Source organism: Capsicum annuum, chromosome 11 (assembly GCF_002878395.1).
Source record: "Capsicum annuum cultivar UCD-10X-F1 chromosome 11, UCD10Xv1.1, whole genome shotgun sequence".
Lineage (NCBI taxonomy): Eukaryota > Viridiplantae > Streptophyta > Magnoliopsida > Solanales > Solanaceae > Capsicum > Capsicum annuum.
In genome coordinates this window covers 212980817-212993366 of record NC_061121.1, presented here as the reverse complement: position 1 = coordinate 212993366, position 12550 = coordinate 212980817, and positions in this window count along the sequence as shown.

Here is a 12550-nt window from a genome sequence, read left to right as displayed (position 1 = left end):
AACTTAAAATCATAAATTGTCCCCATGTATCAAACCACTACAAAACTAGAGAATTAGGAATATATCTATGGCACCATAGGTATAGAGATATGACATCAATCACGAACACAAATACAAACAACAAAGTACCTTGGGTTGTCTCCCAAGCAATGCCTATTTTAATGCCGTAGCATGACCAAACTATGTTGGTTATTTAGAATTCACCAATAAGCCGATGGATACCTTTATTACTCAGGCTTTATCAAGGTGGCCCCAAGAGTTAGCCTCTAGTTTTTTTTCCACTTAGAACTTTTAAATTTCACCACTAATTGTTTTTATGATTTCCTATTATGCTCATGGGGTGGAGATATAAAGGTAAAGGAACCAAGCAATATATGAGGCATGTTGTACTTCTCTGCCCTTGTGTGAGAAATGTAATTCTTTGATTCTGGCTTAGCAAATTCAAGAATATAGAAATATATTTCATCTTTCTTACACTCTTCTTCCAGTTTGGATGGCTCAATCAAGATCTATCTGTCCAAACATAATGTGGAAAAATGCTTCAATGAGGTCAAATACTCCCCAACTCAAGAATTATAGTCTTATTTACATCCCCATATAACTCTAGTATGCTTTCCTTAAAAGTGACACTATCCATAAGAGAATGAGCAATTGTTGACTCCTCCTATTTCATCTCCTCAAGTTGGTTCTTTAGAAAATTTTTAGTCTCATACTACCTATAACTAAGTTGTTGGTCATTACATACAACAAATTTTGCATCCAACTCTAATTGTAAGTGGTGAATATCTAAGCCAAAACCTATTAACCTTTTGAATAAGCTCATGATTGTTGTGTGCAAGATGTGCCAATATTTCTATCAGGCTATCCTTGTGTTTACACATTATATCTGTCACACTTCTATAGTAATGCACCATATCAAAAGGATAAGGACTAATAATAAAGATGTATTCATCACTCCTTACTTTCTCTTGCCAAGTTTTCATATCAAGAAGGGTAGGCATACACTAGCATATGCCCGAAGAATAGAAAAGAAAAACCTGACAACTTCAACAACTCCAATCAGTCAATCTATAATCACATTCCTCGGAAATGACACCAAAATTTAATAATGCCTAAACTACCCCTCCTTAGAATGATAAAATGATCGTTGTCAAAATATAGTAACATAAATAGATTGGGTCCAATATCACATAGAATACATCCGATATCTTACTTGAACTTATTGAAATCACCGGGCTGTGCAAAAAATTAAAAAGGGGGAGATGTAGTAACTAGCAAGAAGTAACAAGAATCGCATGCTTGTTGTTGTAAATAATCTAAGACAAACACTAGGATTATGTTCCCCTGTTTTCTAACTCCATAGATTTATCATGCACTATCAAATTATTCTGATATCTTGCATACAGAATTTGACAAGTTATGTATCACTAACTGTCTTATGGACTCATTGGAAAATTTCACTCTTTACCTTTCGAGTCTTATATCATTGCTTTACTAACGCATGCCCTAGATTCTAGATTAACTATTACCTTTTGGGTGTCAAGATAATTAGATAAGAAGGCAAGAATTATTAAATGAAAGGGGGTCTCAAGTTACTATTGTGATGTTTTTTTCTAATCTCTACCTCTCTTATGAAGCAAGTAGTGAATACAAACAGGTTATTAACGTAGTCCTTCCACTAAGAAATCAATTAAACTAAAGATGATCACAATACGTGCAAGAATTTTTTATCTATAATGACTTGGCACTTCGTCTACTTTGTTAATCCGCCAGGGTTCCCACAACTCTTTCTAAGGGAATTAGCTGCTCATTGTTGCAAGATAACTCATGGAATAAATAGAAAAAATTACAAAATCAATCTCACAATAATAAAATAAGAAATCCCAAAGTATTAAATTAATTAAAAACCAAGAACAATAAGAGTATATGGTAGCCCCCAAGGGCCTACTTCTGAATCTCTAGCATCTCCACTAAACAAAGCCTAAAGGGTATTTATAGATTACAAGAAACCTTAGAAATCAAATCCTAAATAAAATAGGGAAACATGACTAAACGTACATAATAAGTACTAAAATTATCATACGAGTAGGTTTAGGTTACATGAAAAACCTAGGAAATGATTTCAAAAAGATTCAAGAAAATTGAGGTCTGTGGCCACTTACTTAGGCCATCTAAGGACCGTATGTACTACATACAGGACGCATGTGGTCCTATGTATGTGCTAGACCTCCTGCTCAGCTCCCGTAACTCTCTATACTTAGACCTTTGTCATTTACTTGGGTCACCTACGGACCGTAGGTGCCCTTAGTAAGTGACAAAGTCTTCTTTTTACTGCTTTTGAGCCTCTGTACTTCAAGTTCCGACACCTACTTAGGTACTTACTTAGGCACCTACTTAAGAAATGGAACGTACTCCCAGTAAGTGCCCAGGTAAGTGGCCCAAAACTTCATCTTTTCATCTTTTTCTTCCGTTTGGCATCCAAAACCTAGTTTTTCTTTTGTTTAGCATCCAAAACCTATTTTCCCACAAAATCACTCAAAAAACACATTAAATCCAAAAAATAGCCATAAGTGCATGAATATTCTCCAAGTTTAAGCATCGTAAGTGCTAAATTCATAGCACATCACTTTCACAATATTATCCTAATCTATGACCGCTCAGAATAATCAGCAGTTTGTTGCCCCAGCTAACCCAATAGTGAATACAATGGAAACTAGAATCCGAGACTGCACTTAGATGAATCCACCAACATTCTTTGGGTTTAAATCTAAAGTGGATCCATATGAGTTCTTAGATAGTGTTCTAAAAGTGATAGAGATCATGTGTTTCACTTCAAGTAAGAGTGATGATCTAGCTATCTTGCTACTTTAAGGAATGGCTCACACTTGGTATAAGCAGTGGAAGAAAGATAGAGGTGTAGATGCAGGTCCAGTAGAGTAGGATGAGTTTGTTACTGAATTTCTGGAAGGTTCTTTCCACTTGGGTTAAGAGAAGCTAAAGTGCAGGAGTTCATTAACTTGAAGCTGGGTAGTATGAGTGTTAAGGTGTGTTCACTTAATTTTAATCAGTTGGGGAGGTATGCTTCGGCTATGGTGGCTAATTCTAGAGGCAGAATGAATAAGTTTGTGTTTAGTGTTTCTGAGGACTAGGTCAAGGAGTGTAGGACAACCATGTTGGTTAAAGAAATGGATATATCCAGATTGATAGTCCATGCTCAACAAATTGAGTAGGAGAGGATCAAATAAAAGAAAATGGAGAATAAGAGTAGGGGTGATCGTTCAGTATTCGGTTTGGTATTTTTAAAGTTTGGGTTCGGTAATTTGGTAATCAGTATTTGAACATAGATACCTCATACCATACTTATAAACATCGGTTTGGTAGTTTAGTAATTGGTAAATTAAACTTCAGTTTGGTACTGTATTTGGTAATACCATATTAAAGTTGGAGATGTGCAAATGTACATTTAAACTTCAAAGAGTATATTTAATAGAAACCCTTTTTAGTAATCTTTTTGTTGCTTTATACAAATATATTATCAAGGTCCAAGAGATTCTTTGGGATGACTAATACTATTGTCTATTGGGTTTGGTTTTATATATATATGATAAATGCCGATTACGAAATGGTATTAATATCTTGTACCGAACCCTATTTCGAATACCGAAATAGTATATTTAATAGAAACCCTTTTTAGTATTCTTTTTATTGTTTTTCACGAATATATTATCAAGGTCCAAGAGATTCTTTGGGATGACTAATACTATTGTCTATTGGGTTGGGTTATATATTTATAAATATATAAATATATAGTAAATACCGAATACCAAACGGTATTAATATCTTGTACCGAACCCTATTTCGAATACCGAAATATTGAAATTTTACTCCCAAATACCATACCAAATACCGAATTATCTAATACCAATTACCAAATTTTTGGATTTGGTTTGGTAATTTGGTTTTCAGTATTTTATGTCCAACCCTAAATAAGAGGGCCAGAATTGATAGTCTCAACTCTTTTCAACCAAGGTCAGATAGTATGAATCGTTCTTAGTTTAACTAGAAATATTTAGTTCCATCCCCATCTTCTGCTAATGCTCCAATGCGTAAATTCAGATAGGATACTCGAGATAGAGCGCTAGTCTCTAAGTAATAGGGTAGCGTGAATGTCACACCAACCCAGTTTGCAAATGATGTGGTATGAACCATAGGGGTGAGTGCATGGCCGGTAGCAATGCTTGTTTTGGGTATGGAAAGTCAGGCCACAAAATAAGGGATTACCCAGCAGTTATGCAAAGAGCTAGGAATGATCTTCAGTAGGGTCAGACTAACTCTTCAACATTTCCAGTGGGTCTCCCAACTTAGCAAAGTGCCACTTCTAGTGCAACTAGTGGACAACGTCATATAGGCTATATTTCCTTCAGACTCAACCAGATTAAGAGGGTTCTCCTGATGTGGTTACTGGTATGTTACAAGTCTTTCACCTTCATGTGTATGTATTATTAGATCTCAAAGACATACTCTCCCTCGTGACTTCCTATATAGCAAAAAATTTTAGTCTTAGCCCCAAAATCCTTGTAAAGACCTTATTGGTTTCTACTTTAGTCGATAGTTTTATCATAGCCAGAATGTAAAAAAATTGCCCAGTTAAAGTGTACCAGAAATTCAACTCAGTTAATCTTGTAGAAGTAGACATGACCAATTTTGATGCTATCCTCGGCTTGGATTGGCTCCACTCTTGTTATGCCTCAGTTGACAGTAGAAATAGTATAGTCCAATTTCAATTTCCAATTAAGCAAGTCTTTTAATGTAAGGGTAGTGTCTTTGTGTCTATAGGTCGATTTGTCTCATTTCTTAAGGCAAGAAAAATAATCTCCCAAGGTTGCATCTATCATTTCATCTGAGTCAAGGACTCAAGGTCTAAAATTATGAGTCTTGAGTCAGTTCTAGTAGTAAATAAATTTCTAAAAGTGTTTCCTGAAGATCTTCCCAAAGTTCCTCTAATGTGAGAAATTGAATTCAGAATTGATCTCTTTCTAGATGCCCAACCTATTTTATTTCCACCTTACAGGATTGATCCAACCGAGCTTAAGGAATTGAAAGAATAGTTGAAGGATCTCTTAAACAAGGGTTTTATTAGGCTTAGTGTGTAACTCCTTGGAAGTACCCCTGGACGTCACATGGTGCTCAAGACTATGAATAGACCTAAGCTAACCCATGATAGCTATTCAGCTTACAACTCGCATGAATGGTGAACTATCATATGAATATGGACTGAAGATAAATGATTCCACAACTTAATATAAATCTTTAACTTTGGAAACCTTAAACAAACTCTTGAACTTAAACATACAAAATCTGACAAGCCTCTACTAATGACTAGAGAGCCGTTGGGGCATACCACAGTTGACCTAAACATAAAATAGAAATCAAGTAACTAAATATTTTCACCAATGAACAAGAATCTGATAATCTGGGTCCTTGAACTATAAGGACTCACCAAAGTCGGGATGCCAGTGATGATGCTCGTAGTCAATTGTACTGCTAGAAATGAGAACCAGAACCTACATTATAAGACACTGTAGTACATAGACATATATATGGGTTAGTACTTTTGAAATGTACTGAGTATATGAGGGTGACTGCATAAGTAAAAAAATAACTGAATATGTATATATACATTTAAATGATGTATGCTAAGTGTATATGACTTACCTTGGACTTAACTAAATTAAAAGAATGCAAGATCGTCGACATGGTTAATGAATCATATGAATAAGCTTAGTGAACCACAACACTTGGTTTCTAAGATCTTTACTTTTATTCTTTCTTAAGGGAGATTATTCTAACCGACATAAACCATGTGAGGTACCAAGGAGTACAACGTCTTACCCATATTGGGGAGAGCTGTTCTACCCCTACCATTGGAATAGAACCTTAAATTAAGTGATCTCTATACTTTATCCATATTGGGAAAAAGCTTAACCTATGGTGGCTTGTAGTTTCTAGGAACTTTGGATACGCTTATCTGTATTCCATTCTCGATGCTAAATACTACTCCCAGAATATATACATACATACATACATATATATATATATATATGCTCATACTTAGGAAATCCACCTTAAAATAGAATAAGGGTTTGTAGACTGAAAATAGTTATGCTTCTCTTTACTTTAAATCATAATCAAGATGAACAAGTTGTGGATTTCATGTCCAATATTTAGATCAAAAGATCAAGATTTCTTAAATCATGCTATATTGCTCATGAATGGAACTTCAAAAACTTAAACTTTCTTGTAAACTTAATGCTTTTCTTAAACCTTGAAACTCTTACTTTCTTTAATAACACATGTAATAAATTACCAGGCTCAATACCCATATAGAAATCTTTCATTAGAATCCCAAACCAACGTAATGAAATCTAAGGCACAATAGCAATCTTAAAGTTCAAAACATGAATAGATGTAACTTTATGTATCGTTAGCCTTAAAATCACAAGATAATGGTATACTTCAATATATGAGAATTTATGGGATGAAACCTATTATGAAACATGTAAATTAAATATTAAAATCCTTTTTTGGTACAAGGATAGAAGATTAACCTTGTTCATAAATCCCACATACCTGGAATTGCTTAACTTGTGAAGTAGACTTAAGTTTTGAGACTTGAGAGATGACTTGGTAAGAAAACCCTAATCTTGTTGTTCTTAAAGATGGGAGGAGAAAAGGTGTTGTTAATTGACTGAAAAAGTGAGAAAAATAACGCCTTTCTTGGGCATAAGGTCATGGGTTGGGAGTTATAAGAGGGGAAAAGACCAAAAGTCCCTTTAACTGAACTTTACAAAAATTGATCATCAGTCATCACGATCAACCATACGACTCGTATGGTTAGGGTAAAAGTTTGACTAGTAACTCATAAACTTGGTAGTGGCAAAATAACACACACTGGTCAACATACGAGTGGTGACTTATGGCTCATTACTTGTCTATATGACTTGAAATAGCTAGTTGTATCTTGGATAGAAACTTAGGGAATCTATAGTGCCGACGCACGACTTTACTTCATATGACTTGTACATGCCTTGATGATTTCTAAGGTCAACTCATACCTATAACAGACTCCAACTACTCCACATTTCCATATGTATGACTTTATATATACAAATTATATATCGTATGTAGCACTCAAGGGAATGAGTTGTATGTTGCATAGTGGCTTTCATACATAGGGTATTACATAATGTCTCTCTATGGGGTGCTCCAGTTCTTTTTATGCGCAAGAAAGAAAGTTCTCTTTGAACATGCATCGACTACCATTAGTTAAAAAAAGTCACAGTCAAGAATAAGTATCCCATACCTAGGATTAATGACTTGTTCAACCAACATCAGGGTGCCAATTATTTCTCTAATATAGACCTTAGATCCAGTTATCATCAACTCAGAGTTCAAGAGTCTGACATCTCAAAGATAATTTTTAAAACTCGGTATGGTCACTTTGAATTTGTAGTTATGTCTTTTAGACTAACGAATGCCTTTTCAGGTTTTATGGATTTGATGAATAGAGTGTTCAAGCAGTATTTGGATATGTTTATTATATTCTTCATAGATGACATCTTTGTTTGTTCTCATAGTGAGGGTGAATATGTAGATCACTTGAGGATTGTCTTACAGACTCTTGAAGATCACCAGTTATTTGCTAAGTTCAGCAAGTGTGAATTTTTGTTAAAATTAGTGACATTTCTTGGTCACATTATTTTTGGTGAAGGCAGTCGAGTCGATCCTTAAAAGACTGAAGCAGTAAGGAACTGGCCTAGACCCATCTCTCCATGAGATATCAAGAGTTTTTTATGTTTAGCCAGTTATTATAGGCAGTTTGTTAAAAGATTTTCCTCTATTGATTCTCCCATGTCTAGACTGACTGGGAAGAAAGTCAAATTCCAGTGGTTTAATTTTTATGAGAAGAGTTATTAGGAGTTGAATACTTAGCTCACCTCTGCTCTAGTTTTGACTCTACCAGTTGGTTCAGATGGTTTTGTGGTATATTATGATGCTTCCAAAGTTAGTCTAGGTTATGTGTTGATGCAATGAGAGAAGGTTATAGCATATACCTCTAAATAGCTTAGTCCCCATGAGAAAAACTACCTAACTCATGATCTTGAGTTAGCAACAACCTTGTTTACCTTAATGATTTGGTGGCATTATCTCTATGGGGTTCATGTTGATGTGTTGACTAATCATAAGTCTTTAGTATGTTTTCAGTTAGAAAGATCTAAATCTCTGTCAGAGCAGGTGGTTAGAGTTTTTGAAGGACTATGATATAAGTGTCTTTTATCACCTAGGTAAGGCTAATGTTGTGGTTGACACCCTTAGCAAATTTTCTATGGAAATTTTTACTCTTGGATGGAATAAAAAAAAGAGTTAGTTCATGAGGTTCATCAGCTTACTAGTTTAGAAGTTTAGTTGGTTAATTTGACTGAGGGTAGTTTTTATGTTTAGAATATTTTGGAATCTTCTTTGGTAGCTGAAGTGATGGAAAAGTAAGATAAGGATCCTATTTTGCTTAAGTTAAAGAAAACAATTCAAAATTAGAACATTGAGGTTTTCTCCCAAGGTGGAGATGGTGTTTTACCTTGTCAAGGTAGCTTAAGTGTTTTGAATGTGGTTGGTTTGAGGCAATGGATATTTGCAGAAGCAAATGATTCTTGGTATTTTATTCACCCAGGAGCCACTAAGATGTACCGTGATTTATGGAAAGTCTATTAGTGGAATGACATAAAGAAGGATATTGCAGAATTTGTGGCTAAGTGTCTAAATTACCAGCACTAAGGTTGAGCACCAAAGGACTAGTGGTACGCTTTAGGAATTTAGAATCCCCACTTGGAAGTAGGAAGTCGTGAATATGGACTTCATCACAGGGTTACCTCGTACTCATCGCCAGAATGATTCTATTTGGGTTATAGTGGACCGAATTACTAAGTCAGCTTACTTTTTGCCAGTTAATACTTTATATTCAGCCAAAGATTATGCTAAGCTCTATCTTAGGGAGTTGGCTAAATTGCATGGGGTCCCCTTGACTATTATCTCATATAAAGGAACCTAGTTTACCTCTCAATTTTGAAAGACTTTTCAGAAGGGTTTTGGTACCTAAGTTCATCCTAGTACAACTTTTCACCCATAGATAGATGGCCAGGTAGAGAGGACCATTCAAACCTTAGAGGATATGTTGAGAGTGTGTGTGATGGATTTTAAGGGCATTTGGGAAGATCATTTGCCTTTGATTGAGTTTTCTTATAATAACAGTTATCACTCCAGTATTTAGATGGCCTTATTTGAGGCTCTTTATAGTAGGAGGTGTAGGTCTCCTATTGATTAGGTTGAGGTTGGTCAAGCTGCTTTGATAGGGCCAGAGTCAGTACATGAGGCGATGGAAAAAGTTTAGCTTATTAGAGAAAGGAAGAAGACTACTTAGAGTCATTAGAAATCTTATGCAGATGTGATAAGAAGGGAGCTTGAGTTTGATATTGGTGATCGTCTACTTGAAAATTTCGCCCACGAAAGGGGTGAAGTGGTTTGGTAGAAAAGGGAAGCTCAGTCCCTGCTATGTTGGTTCATATAAGATTTTGAGTTATTTTTGTAAGGTAGCATATGAGTTGGAGTTTTCTGAAGATTTAGCATCAGTGCATCCTGTCTTCCATGTCTCCTTGCTGAAGAAATGCTTGGTGACTCAGCATAAGTAGTTCCTTTAAAAATTATTGGCATGGAAAATAGTCTCTCGTATGAAGAAGTCCAGTTCAGATTCTAGATCGTCAGATTCGTGTCCTTAGGAATAAAGAGGTCACCTTGGTAAAGGTTCTATGGAGAAAGTAGTCAGTTGTGCAAGATACTTGGGAGACAGAGGTAGATATGATGGCCAAGTACCCCCATCTTTTCCCTTTGAACTCAGTCCTAATATGAGGTAATAGTTCCCCTTAGTTAATTAATTATTTTATTTCTATCTTATTTAATCCAGGTAATCTCATGTCATAACATGTATGCACGAGTATAGTTCAATCTATGCATCAGTTACAAGTTCAGATATTAACTCATAGTTCATCTTGTAAGTGTTCCAGTGCAAAATCTCAGTTTTTCTCTTATTGCTTCAACTTAGTTAGTTATATTCAGGGATGGATGATACCAAGGGGGATATATTGTAATACCCTAAGTTTTTTAGCTCTAGACTCATCACTAGATAGGTTATTAAATTAGCTTTCAAACCACCAGTCTCACCTTAATCCAATATCTTAGCAAAAAGTTATGGGATTTTGTCTAAGGCACTGGAAAACTGCGAGTGTTATTGGCTTAGGCAATGAATTATTACCAGTTGTATTTATTCATGGACAAGACTCATTGCCATGTTAGTAGATGATAAAGAAATTTTAGCTCGTTGATAATGGGCCTATCCTATAACTTATTATCAGTAACAATGAGTCATTTGGTAGAACCGTTGTCATAACAGAAGGAAACCAAGAAATCAAGTCCTTGACCATGGATGCACCTAATGACTCATTATCAGACCCAACAAGCCATTATAAGGGAATTCATTGTCATATTAGTAAGTCCTAAGAATTAGGTCCTTAGGTTACGACTCAAGCGGTGACTTATGAACTGAGATAACGAGTTGTTAATCGCGCCATAACGACTATTTCTCAGAAATTTTTGCACATTTTACAAAGGGATTTTTTGTATTATCCTTCCCAAGGGTGGTATATAAGCCCAAAACTCCCCAAAATTCACCATTTAGTATTTAAATCAATCCACAACAAGAAGAGAAATGATTTTCTCATCTTTCAAAAGCAAACTAGGTTTTCTCCATTTCAAGTTCAAATCTAAGGATTTCTCTTTGGTTTTTACTTTGGTATGTGGGATTTGATTATTTAGGTCCGTTCCACCTAATAAGTCCCAAACACTTCTCAATTCTCACATTAAATTCCCTTCTTAAGATTTAGCCTGCAGGTCAAATATGAGTTTGTTAATCTCCTTAAGTTTATGATTGTAAATAAACCATAATTACGTGTTTCTCGTAAGAGTATCATATTACTATACCCAAGATCATGAATTACTCCTATTATTGATCAATCATTGAGTTTTGGCTTGAATTATGTAAATACATGTTATTCTCAGTTTTTGATATCATCATGTACAGTTACATTAGACATTGCTGGTGGTTATGCACGCCTGATACCTAGAAACATTAGCATATACCAGTTTGCATGTTTTGAGAACTCAGATTATCTATTGTGGATGTTTTTAGAATGTAATTATAACTATCTATATAGTTTTTAGTGTCATTCAGTTCGGAGTCATATGTAGCACCGAGTGAACATCAGGATGATGACTCCCCCATTAGTTAGGCAGAGACTGTTAGTAACAGTCCCTAAGTTTCATACCTATGGCACTACCGTAGGTTTCAAGGGGTCCCCCATCAGTTGAGGTATGACACCCTAGTCCTTCGAGACATTAGTTTAGTGGATCCACGCCAGCTAGTGTTGGTACCCTTGGCAAGGTACTAACACCCTTCCAACTGGGGTTACAGGTTGGACCTTGATTTGCTTAGATTGGGTCACATTAGTTATTTTTAGCTCCCACAGTCCTCTATTTATGCTTTAGTTTATGTGTAGATCAGGTTTGCATTGACCTTGTATTGGATATTTAGATTTTCAGTTCGCGTTCAGTACATGATAATACTTGGTCTTACATTTAATTTACATGTTTACACATTCATGTTCAGCTTATACTAATTAGTTTCCCCTATCGTATACTCAGTACATTCAAAGTACTAATCATATACTTCTTTGCACTATATTTTCTCATAATATAGGTTCAGACGCCCAGTTCCCAGACCACACTTAGCACATTTACACAATACTCAAAAAAAGATTTAGTGAGTCCTTATCATTTGAGCGCTAGTAATTAGTTAGTTATTTCAGTATTTCATTCTATTTTAGTCAGTTGGAGTTAGTTGGGGGCTTGTCCCAACAACTCATTATGACTTAGAGGCTTTCAAACAGATGTTTAGATTATCAGTATTTTAGGTTGTCAGACAGTTCTATTTATAATTTTTACCGACATCCAGTTTTATATTATTACTTCTATTAGTTAGTCATTTAGCTTCATCCCAGTATTTTGTTATTTCTTTAGTATTCTAATTTATGCCAGGCGATGGGTTAGCTTGGGGTCACTTGTAGATCTAAGCACCATTTTACGACTAAGGGTAGTCTCGGGTTGCGACAAACTTGGAATCAGAGCAACAGGTTTAAAGTATCCTAGGGTGTCTAAAAGCCGGGTTAAGTTGAGTCTTGTTCATGGGCGTAAAGCACTCCACACTGAGCGAGAGGTTGCAAAACATTTTAATAAAGTATCACTTCTTTCATGATTCATGTCGTGCGATAGAGTGTGAACTCTATCAAAATTCTTCTCCTTGACTTGTCCTCTATTCATTTACAAAAAATGCCTCCTAAGAGAACCAATAGAAGAAGAAATAGGAAACAGTAAGTACCACCGCCAG